Here is a 16,477-nt window from a genome sequence, read left to right on the forward strand (position 1 = left end):
TGTTCTCACAGCTATATGTAGTCCCTTCACAAATATAGGAGTAACTTAGCTGTTATCACTGTAGACTTCTATTTAATTGGCGCCTCTGAGTTATATGGCACCATGAATCATCCCGTTTTAACTGTTTACGGTAATTTCACCGTTAATTATACGACACCAATGTAGATTTCAACAGTCACTGCTCATAAATTAGAAATCGCTAAATAGTCGCCGCAAACACTGCTAAGCTACTATGTCAGTCACGGTGCAGCCTCGTCGTCACTATGTCTTCTCTAACTGTGTGCTCAGTACACAGGTCAGAGGCTACTGCACCGCCTACACTGCTTACCTGGCTCGCTGCCTCGGTCCTGTAGACGCTCACACTCTCCCAGACCCACCAAGCTGGCCCTCCACCAAACTAACCCCCCACCAAGCTGGCCCCCCACCAAGATGGGGGTGATTAACTACTATTGACTAGGAGCTAGGAAGGTCTATAGCTCTTGGTTCCCGGCCTTCTAGCCGTTATAAACGTTCCTGAAGTCTCAATTTTGTGTCGTATCTGCTCTTGAACTTGTGGACGAGTTCAGGTTCTCTGTCATCCAGAGCAATCCACTTGTTGACCACCCGTACTGGACGCCTCAGTACTGACATTTGCATTGATTGTGGTGGATGATGGTGGTAGTTATGGAAGAGGAGGGGGAGCTGGTCGTGGTATCTTTGGTGGTAATGTTGGTTGTGGTGGGGACGGTGGGTACTAGGGAAGGTTGTGGTATTCCGGTATTGATTGTGGTTATGTGAGTTGGAGTGTTTTGCCTGGAATAATGGTTGTAGTTGTAGTGAGGGTGGTAGGGGGGATAGTTTGGTTGGGGGAAGAAAGGGGGTCGTGATAGATGTGGTTGGGAAGGGGATTGTGGTTGTGGTTGACCACCACGACGCTAGTGGAGCAGACAATGGTGAGGACAGTGGTGGTGTGCCACCACTGTAGATCAATGCTTCGTTCCTCCACGAGTCGGACCTAAACCAATCCCATCACAGGTGTGTATCACCACCACTGGCACACCTGGAGACAACACTCCATACCACAGGTGTGTATCATCAACACTGTGAAAGCAACAATCCAACTTAACCATTCTAACCAATTTGATAACAATCAGTGAAGGAGCCCATAAGTGTGTAAGTGTTTAAGTGAGTCAGCACGAGACCACTTGTCAGCGACTACAAGACTCGCCCGATGTGACCCAGTTCTTCAGCACGGAGTGAATTAGTAACCAGTGAATAATGAAGGGAAAGCCTGATGAATGAGGCCTTAAGTTAAGGTGCTAAAGATTATTATGTAACCTCTTTAACCCCCCCCCCCTGCCCCCTCCCCCCCCTGGCTGGGTCTGAGATCACGTGGTGTGGTGTAGCGGGGGGGGGAGGGGGTGTACTGGTGTTGTGGTGTAGGTGGAGAGTGTAGAGGTGTATTGTGGTGGAGTGTTGTGGTGTGGATGAGTAAGGGAGTGGGTATATTAGTGAATGAGCGAGCAACTGTGTGAGAAAGAGGGAGGGAGGGAGAGAGGGAGGGATGGAGAAGGGAGTGAATGAGTGACTAAGTGGGGGGGGGGGAGGGACAGTAGCGGGTGGAGTACACACACTTGTATTGATTCCTGCACGTTGTGCTGTGTTCCCTGGCGGCCCGCCCCGGTGATCAACCTCCCTGCTGTACTGCTGGGGTCCAGGCGGTGCACGCTGGGGTCCAGGGAGTGCACGCTGTGGTCCAGGGAGTGCACAGTTATCTCCACAGTGTCCATCTTCACTATACACGACTTTCACCTCTGTAACCACCCCTCACTATACACAACCTGCACCACTGTAACGACTGTGCTAACATTGTGTGCGTGCAATACAGCAGCCCAAATTGTTACAATCCTGTAATTGTGTTGCGACGTGTGCAGGAGAGGGCCCCGGGTCTCACCAGTTGACGCCTCCAGGTAATTAGTCTCTGCGGGAGCTGTTTACCCGACACGAATCACAACTTTTGACAAAAATTTAGATAAATATGGCCATCAGGCCAGACCGTGCCGCCTCGCCCAGGGAACAATATCCGCCACCTCTCTGGCGCTAGCCATGTGTGTGTGCGTCTAGTTCACTGTTCACACTACCAGCGTCGTTATCATGTCATGTGCAAACGATTTAGCTCCAATTGTTTGGTATCATGTTGCTCTGCAAGGGACTCTTGGCGTGCTATAGTTGCGACGCTCCACCGAGGTGTGAAGTCTATTTTTGAAGTCTTTTTTATTAAGCTTTTTGGGATTGAAGGAGTTGAGAAGTGTTGTCCAGTAGTGTTTAAGTGCCAGCACGTGTGTGTGTATGTGTGTGTGTGTGCTGGTGCTGTAGGCACGTGTGTGTGTATGTGTGTGTGTGCTGTAGGCACGTGTGTGTGTGTGTGTGTGTATGTGTGTGTGTGCTGTAGGCACGTGTGTGTGTGTGTGTGTGCTGCCGCTGTAGGCACGTTTATGTGTGTGGGTGTGTGTGTCTGAGGTATTGCAGGAAGTAAATTACTCGGCGTAAACATATGGACATATTAATCACTCTCCGTCACCGGCTTCCGGGCCGAGGCTCCGCTGCTGGTTAATCCCACACTCCCGTGTCCCCATAGTCGTGGGGCCCTGTTCTTATGGATACATTTTTTGTTCATCTATAGCAAATGTATACAACTGAACTATTTATTCCGCAAGCGACGACAGAGGGGGAAAAGTCCTCTATATGATACTCCTTTTCAAGCCCAGAGTAGATTTTAATTATTCCTTAAGAATGTATAGATGATTGACATACATTCCACTCAATTCTTGACACGTCTGAATATATTTATTTACTGGAGTTTAATTAGTATTACATGACTGTTGTTGAGCGCATTCCACAACCAGGACTGCTGCCCCCCCCCCCCCCCGTCACTTCATTGTATCTCAAGGTTGCCTAATAACCTCCTGGCTTATGACTAATACGAACACAAACTGGTCAATAATGATACAACAGTGATATATTCAGATTGTTTCATTATTATGCACCCCATACTCATCCCATAGGCGGTGGTGGGGTTACAGAGGCACACATACACACGGCAGGTGTGTGTTTTAATACTGTACCGTCACTCGGCCGGCTGCCCGTCACCCGGCCGGCTGCCCGTCACTCGGCCGGCTGCCCGTCACTGCACCACTGGACATTTAATTAACCACTGGGGTCGTTTAATTGTAGCCAGTTATTATTTCCAGATAAAATATTTACTCGCCTGTAATTAATGTAACCTCCAACAATAACATTTGGTTTAGATATTAATTATAACTAAACGTATTACAAAAGCAAACGCCTGAAAGTCTGACATGTGGATCACGCCACGAGAGTGTGACTCCCATCTACACCTGAGAATATATACCCGGATAAGGATACCCGGAGCCTACCCAGATACCCAGAGCCTACCCGGATACCCGGAGCCTACCTGGATACCCAGAGCCAAGCCGGATACCCAGAGCCTACCTGGATACCCAGAGCCTACCCGGACACCCAGAGCCTACCCGGATACCCAGAGCCAAGCCGGGTTCCCAGAGCTTCAAGATAATGGTTTACGTTTTAAGACACGATAATGTTCATTACATATAGTCAGGTATTCCTCCTGCAGGAGGGTGAGGGAGAAGGAAGGTCGCCCTCCTGCAGGAGGGTGAGGGAGAGGGAAGGTCTCCCTCCTGCAGGATGGAGGTAGGAAGGGAGAGGGAAGGTCTCCCTCCTGCAGGAAGGAGGTAGGAAGGGAGAGGGAAGGTCTCCCTCCTGCAGGAAGGAGGTAGGAAAGGAGAAGTCGCCATCTTCACAATGTACGATGAGGTCCCTCTCCTGGAGGATGGTCAAGGAAACAGAATTGTGCCTCTCCAGGAGGGAAGGTTGAGGGATGGAATGGTACCTCTCTTTCATGAGGGTACGTGGCCCGGAGACGGCTCCCTCCTGCAGGAGGGTGAAGGGAGAGGGACAGGTCGCCCTCATTCGCCCACCACAGCCTGGTACAGCCCACCACAGCCTGGTACAGCCCACCACAGCCTGGTACAGCCCACCACAGCCTGGTACAGCCCACCACAGCCTGGTACAGCCCACCACAGCCTGGTACAGCCCACCACAGCCTGGTACAGCCCACCACAGCCTGGTACAGCCCACCACAGCCTGGTACAGCCCATCACAGCCTGGTACAGCCCACCACAGCCGTGTATCTGACGCTCGGCAACATTACTGTCCGCCTGGTTACCTCTGATTAAAATCTGCCTTGAGAGATCTGCAATAGTGGAGGAACGCCGCGATGGACGACATGACCAGAGCCTCTATATTGATGCTGCCCCGCCTCGTGTGTTGCTGCCCCATCCTGGAGGATGACCCCGCCTGGAGGATGACCCCGCCTGGAGGATGACCCCGCCTGGAGGATGACCCCGCCTGGAGGATGACCCCGCCTGGAGGATGACCCGCCTGGAGGATGACCCCGCCTGGAGGATGACCCCGCCTGGAGGATGACCAGCCTGGAGGATGACCCCGCTTGGAGGATGACCAGCCTGGAGGATGACCCCGCTTGGAGGATGACCCCGCCTGTAGGATGACCCCGCTTGGAGAATGACCCGCTTGGAGGATGACCCGCCTGGAGGATGACCCCGCTTGGAGGATGACCCCGCCTGGAGGATAACCCTCTTGGAGGATGCAATAAGATGTTGCTTGGAGCCCCGAGGTCAACTTTTGTGTATAACTGAGAGGATAGCGAGGTATGTGGGAGTGAGGTGTCTCACTTGTGTCTCCCTCCCTCTCACTTGGGGAATGAGGTGTCTCACATGTGTCTCACTCCCTCTCACTTGGAGAGTGAGGTGTCTCACTTGTGTCTCACTCCCTCTCACTTGGAGAGTGAGGTGTCTCACATGTGTCTCACTCCCTCTCACTTGGAGAGTGAGGTGTCTCACATGTGTCTCACCCCCTCTCACTTGGAGAGTGAGGTGTCTCACTTGTGTCTCACCCCCTCTCACTTGGAGAGTGAGGTGTCTCACTTGTGTCTCACTCTCTCACCTGTTGCTGTCCGGGTGACATCACCCGCCTGTCACCCGCCCAGCTGACGGAAACATTCCGCTATTAATTGTTCCACCTTCCGAGATTGTCATTTCCAGCTGAGCGCCTGATGATGACGGTTTGAACATGAGTTTTCTCTGATATAAAAGTCGATACCCATGGGCCTTTTCTCCCCTTGATGGCTGACTGCTCGGTTGTCATGGAGACGGGTCATCATAGTGAAGATAAGGGGAAAGTCGGGGCTTCTTGCCGTGGTCCAGAGGGGAAGCGGTCAATAGGGGCGGCCCGCATACCAAACTTCCTTCTGGGTGATATTTAAGAGGCCCGCCACGCCTGCAGGATTGTGGTGGCCCGAGGAGTGAGGATGAACCAGATAAGATAAGTCGTCCGCTCTCATCTCTCAAGTCTGCTCTTCTCTTCTCTCAAGATTATCCCTCGCATTGACTTTGTTTTTCCTGTGGAATTTGAGTGTTCTTCTCTGCTTTTAATTCTGACTACCTAAAGTTCAGAATTATTGCTGTCGTAAGGAGAGGAAGGAACTATCAGGGAGGGGGAAGCGCAAAGCCAATTACGGCTCTATACCAGTGGGATAGGGTCAGGATAAGGATTTGGGATGGGACGGGGGCGGGGGGGGGAATGGTGCCCAACCACTTGTGGACGGTTGGGGATTGAACGACGACCTGCATGAAGCGAGACCGTCGCTCTACCGTCCAGCCCAAAATCGCGACACAAATATTTAAGTGTGAAAGAAACAAACCTTCGCTTACACAATACGAATCCACCGATTGTGACGGAATAAATGATTCTTTGACAAACCTATTTTCAGAGTTGCATGAAAATATATTTGTCGAACAGTTTGAAGTGTTGCGCAGTGTTGCAGCGTCCTGGTCGCTGCTTCAGTGTTGCAGGGTGTTGGGGTTCCATACACCTGGAGGCGTTACCACTGGCCCTACACACACCTGGAGGCGTCGCCACTGGCCCTACACACACCTGGAGGCGTCACCACTGGCCCTACACACACCTGGAGGCGTCGCCACTGGCATGGCATAAGCGGCTCATGACAGCCTTTTCTGGCGGGCTTCGTTGGACCAGTTAGGTGAGAGATCAAGCCGTCAGCTCCCTTCCTTTGTCCGGCTCCAGAAGGGCCGGACTCCTGCTCCCACGTGGTGCCCCTGTGGTTGGTCTCCTGCTCCCACGTGGTGCCCCTGTGGTTGGTCTCCTGCTCCCACGTGGTGCCCCTGTGGTTAGTCTCCTGCTCCCACGTGGTGCCCCTGTGGTTAGTCTCCTGCTCCCACGTGGTGCCCCTGTGGTTGGTCTCCTGCTCCCACGTGGTGCCCCTGTGGTTGGTCTCCTGCTCCCTCCACTCCACTTCATTACCTATTGATTGGCTGAGCTCACCCTCGAGAAGCCACTTGTTGGATCGTTGTTCCAGTGTGGCCAGCAGCTCCCTCTTACTACCCATATTTCTCTCTCTCTCTCTCTCTCTCTCTCTCTCTCTCTCTCTCTCTCTCTCTCTCTCTCTCTCTCTCTCTCTCTCTCTCTCTCTCTCTCTCTCTTATCCACGTAAGACCTCCTCTGTCGCCTCTACAGTAAAACTCTACAACTCCACGCTTCCCACTCTGATTGGTGGAAACTCCTGCGTTGAGGTGGTGTCCTCTGGCGATGGCAGCGTTGGCGTGACTGACGGCCCAGAGAGTTAGAGATTAATTGTAGAATATCAGGAGCCAGAGTAAGAGTGAGAGGACTCCTCGGTGCCACCCTCGGACAAGGTGGCACCAGAGGGCCAGGTGGCACCATCACCAGTCATCCTCCTAGCCTGACCGCTCCTGTCAGGGCGGGTCTGGAATATCAAGCAGAAGGGACAAGTCTTCCCTTCAGCCTTGTCGGCGTTTTCTTCAGTTTTTGTTTCCAATAAAAATGTAATATAATATCAAAGTTACTTCTCCTATTACCAATTGATGAATTGCTAGCAGTTACTTCTCCTTCTGTTCCTCCTATTTTATTCCTCTACGACTAATAATAATGAAACCAATAATAAAAGTAAAAATAAGGCAATATAGTGGTGAGGATGTGTGAGAGTAGTGGCTGTGGTGAGGGTGTGTGAGAGTAGTGGCTGTGGTGAGGGTGTGTGAGAGTAGTGGCTGTGGTGAGGGTGTGTGTGTGTGTGTGTGTGAGAGAGAGTAGTGACCGTGATGAGGGCGTGTGTAGTGACCACTACAGCAGAGGGAAGTAACCATCTGGACCACAACAAAGCGCCAGGAGCCGCTCCCTCCCAACAAAGGAGTCATCCATGAGTGAACAGCGGGGCTTGCACACCTGTGAGTGAACAGCGGATCTAGCACACCTGTGAGTGAACAGCGGGTCTAGCACACCTGTGAGTGAACAGCGGACAGGTCAATACTATTCGCATCTCCTTTTGAAGCTCCTGGTGCTGGGGGTGTAGTGTGGCTCCTGGGGGTGTAGTGTGGCTCCTGGGGGTGTAGTGTGGCTCCTGGGGGTGTAGTGTGGCTCCTGGTGCGGAGATGGTGAGTAGCTGTGTGATGGTGAGTGTTCGATTACTTCTCCTCATTCACCATGGTGGTCCTGTGAAGGGCCTCACTCTAAAAATATAACTGGACGAAAATTGTCGCTTGTAGCGTTTAACATATAAATTGGGAATGTGTGTCTGTAGGTCACTCCTCCGCTGCACCTTCCGGTGCTCTGTACTTTGTTACATTTAACAATCCCGGCCTCTACCTGTCCTCTCTATACGACTCAATCCCTACACACAAATCACGCATACACACGCACACAGGTGTTAGGGCACTTCAGCAGAGAACTGATCGCAATGAATGCAGTAATACAGAGCCTACAGAGTGAGCTGGGGAAGCCAAGGAAGAGATAAAGAGGCTCAGGGAAAATCCGTTTTCGAGCCAGTACGAGACAAGCAGCCTCCTGAAACAGGGAAGAAGCGGATGGCGGGGCTCCCTCCAGGGAGACTCGTGTGCAGATATGCTGTGAAATAACCAAAGTGCCAAGGCTGCCTTAGAGGAAGCAGCTATGTAAGCAGGTGTATACACACATATAAGGGAGTACCTAAGCAACAGAAGACAGCGAGTCATTGTGAGAGAGGAGGTCCCGGAGTGGCGAAGCGTCACCAGTGGAGTCCCTCAGGAATCAGTCTTTAGACCTATACTATTCTGATATATATAAATGATCTCCCGGAGGGTATAGACTAGTTCCTCGCAGTGTTTGCTGATGATGCAAAAATTATGAGAAAGATTAAGACAGAGGAAGATAGTATGAGGCTACAAGATGACCTAGACAAGCTGAAGGAATGGCCCAACAAATGGCTACTAAAGTTCAACCCAATTAATGGAATGTAATAAAACTAGGTGGAGGAAACAGGAGGCCAGACACTGGATACCGAATGAGAGATGAAGTCCTTCACGAAACGGACAGAGAGAAAGATCTAGGTGTTGATATCACTCCCAACCTGTCTCCTGAAGCCCTCATCAAAATAATAACATCGGCGGCGTATGCAAGGCTGGCTAACATCAGACCTGCCTTCAGAAACCCGTGTAAGGAATCCTTCAAAAACTTGTATACCACATATGTAAGACCAGTCCTGGAGTATGCAGCTCCAGCATGGAGCCCGTACCTTGTCAAGCCCAAGACGAAATTGGAAAAAGTTCAAAAGTATGCCACTAGGCTAGTCCCAGAACTAAGAGGCATGAGTTATGAGGAAAGGCTGCGTGAACTGCACCTCGCGTCGCTGGAAGACAGAAGTGATCGGGGAGACATGATCACAACATAAATTATTCTCGGGGGAATTGACAGGGAAGACAAGGATGGATTATTTAACACGGGTGGTACACGCACAAGGGGACATAGGTGGAAGCTTAGTACCCAAATGAGACACAGAGACATTAGAAAGAACTTTTTCAGTGTCAGAGTAGTTAGTAAATGGAATGCACTAGGAAGTGACGTGGTGGAGGCTGACTCCATACCCAGTTTCAAATGTAGATATGATAGAGCCCAGTAGGTTCAGGAATCTGTACACCAGTTGATTGACATTTGAGAGGCGGGACCAAGGAACCAAAGCTCTTTGCAAGCACAACTAGGTGAGTATACACACACACACACACACACACACACACACACACACACACACACGCACGCTCACATACAGACGCACACACACGCACGCTCACATACAGACGCACACACACGCACGCTCACATACAGACGCACACACACGCACGCTCACATACAGACGCACACACACGCACGCTCACATACAGACGCACACTCACGCACGCTCACATACAGACGCACACACACGCACGCTCACATACAGACGCACACACACGCACGCTCACATACAGACGTACACACACGCACGCTCACATACAGACGCACACACACGCACGCTCACATACAGACGCACACACACGCACGCTCACATACAGACGCACACACACGCACGCTCACATACAGACGCACACACACGCACGCTCACATACAGACGCGCACACGCTCACATAAACACACACACACACACACACACACACACACACACACACACCGCGGGCTACCTGCCACTTCCTGCCGCTCTCAGTAAAGTGAACCAACATAAAGAGCGGGACGTTTGGGGGACAAGACTAACACTGTTGGGGTGGACCTAAGCCACACGACACTTCCCTCTCACTATGTGTACATGTGTTACCCAGTCAATATGTGCATCTTGCTACCACTGAGGCCTCCATGTGTTCCCTTGATCCGTGTAGGTGAAGAACAAGAGTTGTTCCAACTCTCCGAGCTCTCCGAACTCTGCGAGCTCTGTGAATGGTGTCTTTACCCTTCGTGTTGTGTCTGTGGCGTTATTTGTCGACGCGATACTGCAGTGATTTTACGTCACTGTTGGTGAAGCCTTTGTACTCTACTCCTCGCTGACAGTGCCAATTTCAATATACCTAATCTCAACATTGAAGCCGTGACGGACGAAACCTCTACATCCTCACCAGACAACACCCGATACAATCGACAATACAGTATTTCTACTGAATAAAAAGTTCAGCGATTCAACACTAGAAACGGTGAAGAAATACACCAGTCAGCGATTAAATAAAATAAATAAAACGGCTTAGTAAATATGCCAGCAAATGCTTAACGGGACAACGCTTGCATAAACAGGTGTATAATTAAAAACCAAAAATCCTCAATTAAAGTGACGTTAAGGCCTGACAACAAATACATCAAATAATACAGCCATTGTATAAAAAATACAAGTAACCATTGTGTATGAATAACGGGAGTTGGTCAAACATTGATTTTCTCCGTCATTCTGAGAGAGAAAAACATAAACACAGCTATTTTTAGCGCCAGTCACTGAAGTTCCGGTTGTATAGTGTTGCGTGAGGGGCGAGGACAGGTGAGGAGGAGGAGGAGGAGGACACGTGCGGTGTGTGGACAGGGGAGGAGGAGGAGGAGGAGGAGGACAGGTGTGGTGTGAGGACAGGTGAGGAGGAGAGAGATAGAGAGAAAGGGGGCGGGATTGAGGAAGAAATTTAAGAACCTATTTTCATCTTATTGGTGAATGGGAAGTGTTTTTCTGTGGTTGGAGGGTATTGTGTTGCTGTGGTTGGTGGTAGTGTTGCTGTGGTGGATGGTTGTGTTATTGTGGCCGGGGGTGGTGGTCTACCAGTGGTGGGTGGCCGGGGGTGGGGGTCTACCAGTGGTGGGTGACCGGGGGTGGTGGTCTACCAGTGGTGGGTGGCCGGGGGTGGGGGTCTACCAGTGGTGGGTGGCCGGGGGTGGTGGTCTTACCTTTTCTCCAGAAAGTACCAGGTATACTCACTCTAGTAAAACCACAATTAAGATTAATTTCACTGTAGCTTAACTTATCAGTAGCGTGGTGTGGGTCCCGCCTGATACTCTCTTATACCTTCTATACCTTACCCCTTATACAAGGGGCGTGTGCTGCCTGTTGGGTGGAGGGGGGCTGCTGATGGTGGGCGCGTGTACAAATAGGCAGACTGAACAAAGCATCATGGACAAACTGATGGGGGTGGGGAAGGGAACCATGAATATCACACCGCATGGAACATGCTCTATTGATCTATTGATCTATTGTAGTCGTGCGTCTGTCACTCTAACTACCACTTTGAGAGGAGGAGAAGGACCTGTCCGGGTCCTCGGCCGCCTCGACAGTGCCACACTCTGGACAACACAGCAGTGCCAGGCCTCGACGGGGCCACACTCTGGACTCGCCACACCAGCGAGGTGGTACAGAGCCTTGTGGAGTCCCATAAGGGTCTGTACTCGGACCTATCCTGTTTCTGATGTACGTAAATGATCTCCCAGAGGGTATAGACTCATTCCTCTCAATGTTTGCTGACGACGCCAAAATTATGAGAAGGATTAAGACAGAGGAGGACAGCTTGAGGCTTCAAGAAGACCTGGACAAGCTGCAGGAATGGTCGAACAAATGGTTGTTAGAGTTTAACCCAAGCAAATGTAATGTAATGAAGATAGGTGTAGGGAGCAGGAGGCCAGATACTAGGTATCATTTGGGAGATGAAATACTTCAAGAGTCAGAGAGAGAGAGACACCTGAGGGTTGATATCACGCCAGACCTGTCCCCTGAAGCCCATATCAAGAGGATAACATCAGCGGTATATGCCAGGTTGGCTAACATAAGAACGGCATTTAGAAACTTGTGTATGGAATCATTCAGACCCATCAGAATCATTCACCCTCAACCTTCCCTCTCTCTCTCCCTTCACCCTCACCACCCCCCCTCTCTCTCCCTTCACCCTCACCACCCCCCCTCTCTCTCCCTCCCTTCCTCCCTCCATCTACCAAGAATCATGGTAGATATTCTGGGAATAAAAACGTGAAATTATTATCTTTTATTGCTTGTGGATGACCTGGTTAGTTGTTAATAACCTGGTTGAGAGTCACTCTGGTTCAGTTCAGAATGGTTGCAAGCGTGTAACCGGTGTTAGCAGGTGTTTAACACCGGAAAAAATCATGTATTATCCAATAGCTGTGGGCGTGGGGAGAAGGTCACAGTGAAAGGTCAGGTCTCTGTCCACACAAAAAACAGGCAGGGTGTAATTTTTAAGCGCATAAATGCTTTAAAAAAAGGTCCCCTGGACATCAGTTATGCAACGCGCACATATTCACACACATATTGGGACTTTTCATGCACATATTGGGGCTTTTCACACACATATTGGGGCTTTTCGCGCACATATTGGGACTTTTCACATACATATTGGCACTTTTTATGCACATATTGGGACTTTTCACACACATATTGGGATTTTTCAGACATATTGGGACTACGTTAGTCGTCTTCCAACTTTCTGGCGACCTACCACAAAAGGTGGTTAGGCAGGAGTCCCTGAACTACAGGCCAGTGTCTTGAACTTGTATACCATGCAAGGTGATGGAGAAGACTTGGCCCTCAATGTGGCCCGCACCTGGCCAGCACCTCCTGCACCTGGCCAGTGCCTCTTGCACCTGGCCAGTACCTCCTGCACCTGGCCAGTGCCTCTTGCACCTGGCCAGTGCCTCTTGCACCTGGCCAGTGCCTCTTGCACCTGGCCAGTGCCTCCTGCACCTGGCCTGTGCCTCCTGCACCTGGCCAGTGCCTCTTGCACCTGGCCAGTGCCTCTTGCACCTGGCCAGTGCCTCTTGCACCTGGCCAGTGCCTCTTGCACCTGGCCAGTGCCTCTTGCACCTGGCCAGTGCCTCTTGCACCTGGCCAGTGCCTCACGGAAGTGCCTTCACAACGCCAAGCACTTTATGAATTAGTCAATACCTGTTGGAATGTGTCGGATGGCGCCGTGCCGGCCATACGTGGTGAGAACTCTCTCTCTCTCTCTCTCTCTTGCTCTCTCTTACTCTCTCGCTCTCTCTTGGTTCCTCTCTCTCTCTTGCTCTCCCTCAGCCTCCCGTGGTGCTCTCGCTCAAGTCACGTGTGGTCCCGAGCTGCATGTGCCTGGTGAGTGTGGCCCCTGGCAAGTGGGTGGTGCCTGGCAAGTGGGTGGCCCCTGGCAAGTGGGTGGCCCCTGGCAAGTGGGTGGTGCCTGGCAAGTGGGTGGCCCCTGGCAAGTGGGTGGCCCCTGGCAAGTGGGTGGCCCCTGGCAAGTGGGTAGCCCCTGGCAAGTGGGTAGCCCCTGGCAAGTGGGTAGCCCCTGGCAAGTGGGTGGCCCCTGGCAAGTGGGTGGCCCCTGGCAAGTGGGTGGCCCCTGGCAAGTGGGTAGCCCCTGGCAAGTGGGTGGCCCCTGGCAAGTGGGTAGCCCCTGGCAAGTGGGTGGAAGGGTGCGTCACGGTTGACAGGGGTACGTCAGCCTTAATGATCATAAGTCAGTCTTGACAGGGGTATGTCTCAAGGTCCTGGAGCCTCTCCACTACTGACCTTGATCAGGTTGCCAGCCACAACAGTTCCATTACCCCTGTAAACAATAATGACAGCTTTTGGTGTTTTAATTCTGGAGGCTTGTGTTGGTGCTTCCTGCGGGTGGGTGAAGGATGCTCTCGCCTCTCACGGCGGCGTCGCCACACGTCCGGGGATATATATCCTTCTTTATCTCACCCATCCCCACCCACCCATTACCAGCACCCCCCCCCCCGGCCCCCTCCCCCAGACACCCGTAGTGGTGTTCCCCCCTGTCACTCTCACACCAGCCCTTCCCACCAGCCCCCTCACACCAGCCCCCTCACACAATACCCATTTCTAATGGCCAGAACCTCTCCCCACAAGCATGCATTCTCCCCCATCTCGCCCCACCTCCCCAGACTTCAATAATTAACACCCCCAACTCTCTCACCCCCCCCCCCCCCCCACCCAGTATTTTCTCCTCCTCCGTTCCGGAATAAAGCGCTATTTAAAATAATTGTTCCGGATAAAGTGTACCGTGAACGGCGTCGTTTAATTTGTCTTGATACAGCGTAACGACGCGGGTCCGGATAACGCAGTCACCGCTCTAAAGGAGTTATGTCCCCATGACCTTCGCGTATGTATCGGAGTTGTGCTCTGGTTGTCGGTCTGGAGTGACCTCTCCAGGGGGCAAAGGCACGGTAGGTTGATACGGGGGGAGAAGGTGTTACCCATGCAGCAGGTACACCCTCTCCACGGCCGCCGAAAGTCTCCAATTTAAAGGCAAAGGTCATAATAACCAAGAGCCCCTGGTACACCTTCTGATGAGTAGTTTGGTCGTTACACTTAAAGGAACAACACTGTTATGATGACCAACCCACGTCTCTGAAGGTGGAGACACGGCGACGTTTGGGCCGTCGTGGACCATGACCACGTCCACACACACGACGTGATAACGGTCGACGACGGACCGTCGTGGTCGTCGCCTCGTCGTCGTCTGGTGGTGGTGTGGTCATCATGTCTCCAGCCCCGTTATTGTGACTCGTCATCTGCACTTTGGTCACCTGTTGACGTGAGGATATCAAGAGATGGTACACTGTTGACCCCAGGGTGGGACCCCAGGGTGTGACCCCAGGGTGTGACTCCATGGTGTGACCCCCAGGGTGCGACCCCAGGGTGTAACCCCAGGGTGGGACCCCAGGGTGTGACCCCAGGGTGGGACCCCAGGGTGTGACCCCAGGGTGGGACCCCAGGGTGTGACCCCAGGGTGGGACCCCAGGGTTGACCCCAAGGTGTGACCCCAGGGTTGACCCCAAGGTGTGACCCCAGGGTGGGACCCCAGGGTGGGACACAAAGCTGTGACCCCAGGGTGTGACCTCAGGGTGTGACCCCAGGGAGGTGTTGGTAGTGGTGCCGTAGTGGAGGAAGGAGACGCGGGCTTCCCGGCACCGGTGGAAGCCCGCGAGGTGCTCTCCGCCTGATATAAAGTCGTCTAGTATCCAATAAACTGGATGAGGGAGGGAGCGAGAGGGACGGAGAGAGGGAGAGATGGAGGTAGAGAGAGGGAGAGGGAGGGATGGAGAGAGGGATGGAGGGGGCGGGAGGGATGCTGAGTATCCAGTAATAATCATTAAATGTTGTGCCATATTATGTACACGTTCCCACGAGCGTGTGGCCCCAACACACACACACACACACACACACACACACACACACACACACACACACACACACACACACACACACAAAAGCAGCATAGCATCGTAAAAGAAAAAAACAGCAGCTATTCCACGAACTGTCCATTCATGGATTGTAATTTTAAACATAAAAGTGTTTTGTGTGCAGCTGGACCCGTGCAGCCGAGTGCTGGAGCAGCTGGACCCGTGCAGCCGAGTGCTGGAGCAGCTGGACCCGTGCAGCAGAGTGCTGGAGCAGCTGGACCCGTGCAGCAGAGTGCTGGAGCAGCTGGACCCGTGCAGCAGAGTGCTGGAGCAGGTTGATCCGTGCAGCAGAGTGCTGGAGCAGCTGGACCCGTGCAGCAGAGTGCTGGAGCAGCTGGACCCGTGCAGCAGAGTGCTGGAGCAGCTGGACCCGTGCAGCAGAGTGCTGGAGCAGTTGGACCCGTGCAGCAGAGTGCTGGAGCAGCTGGACCCGTGCAGCAGAGTGCTGGATATATATATATATATATATATATATATATATATATATATATATATATATATATATATATATATATATATATATATATATGAGAGAGAGAGAGTTGACGGGGAGGTGTGGGGTGAGACAGGAAGGTGTGGAGGGAAAGACAGGGAGGTGTGGGGTGAGACAGGAAGGTGTGGAGGGAGAGACAGGGAGGTAAGATGGCTTCACTGTTTGCTCAAGTCTTCCCCTCAAACATTGTGCAACAAATTGGGCTATAGCGTGACGGCCTTGATTGTTGCAAGGTCGGCGTTCGATCCCCGCTGGTGCAGGTGACTGGGCACTATACTGCTTCCCTCCGGCCTCTCGTCCCTACCATGCGTGCAACCCGTCCTCCGTAGCAATGAGAAGGGGTCAGGATAAGGATTTGGGATGGGGGGCTGAGGGGGGGGGATGGTGCCCAACCACTTGTGGACGGTGGGGTCATCACGAGGGGGGGGGGAGGGGTTGTTAAGGTGTGATCACCCCCTGGTAGTTCACACCTCATAACAACCCCGTTACTGGCCGGTATTGCCTTGTTTGATATAAGTATTGTCTTGAAACACGAAGACCAGAGAACATGACTGATATATTTTAAAGAGGAAAAGGTTATGCGGCTATAAGTATAAGGCTTTGGATAAGGCTATAAGGATAAGGGTATAACAAAAACATTCAAAATACATCAACACAAAACACGAAACGATGAACATAGACTGGAAGAGATAACAGTCAGTTGACCCCTGAGGTGGGGGGGGGGGGCAGGGGTAGTTAGTGGTGTGGCACCAGAATATTAAATATATGGACATAATTCCGAAAAACATAAGCAAGTGTGGGAATTCTGAGTTGTTTCAAGCGCAGGTTAGACATGCATATGAGTGACTT

At 51.9% G+C, this 16,477-nt stretch overlaps 1 protein-coding gene across 1 annotated transcript in view; it reads left to right on the forward strand.

Annotated features, from left to right (window-relative positions):
* Positions 1-16,477, forward strand: part of LOC123756696 (solute carrier family 7 member 14) — a 115,493-nt gene that overhangs the window by 12,095 nt on the left and 86,921 nt on the right. The gene's annotated exons all lie outside the window — the stretch shown is intronic.

The sequence above is a fragment of the Procambarus clarkii genome, chromosome 26 (assembly GCF_040958095.1).
Source record: "Procambarus clarkii isolate CNS0578487 chromosome 26, FALCON_Pclarkii_2.0, whole genome shotgun sequence".
Classification (NCBI taxonomy): domain Eukaryota; kingdom Metazoa; phylum Arthropoda; class Malacostraca; order Decapoda; family Cambaridae; genus Procambarus; species Procambarus clarkii.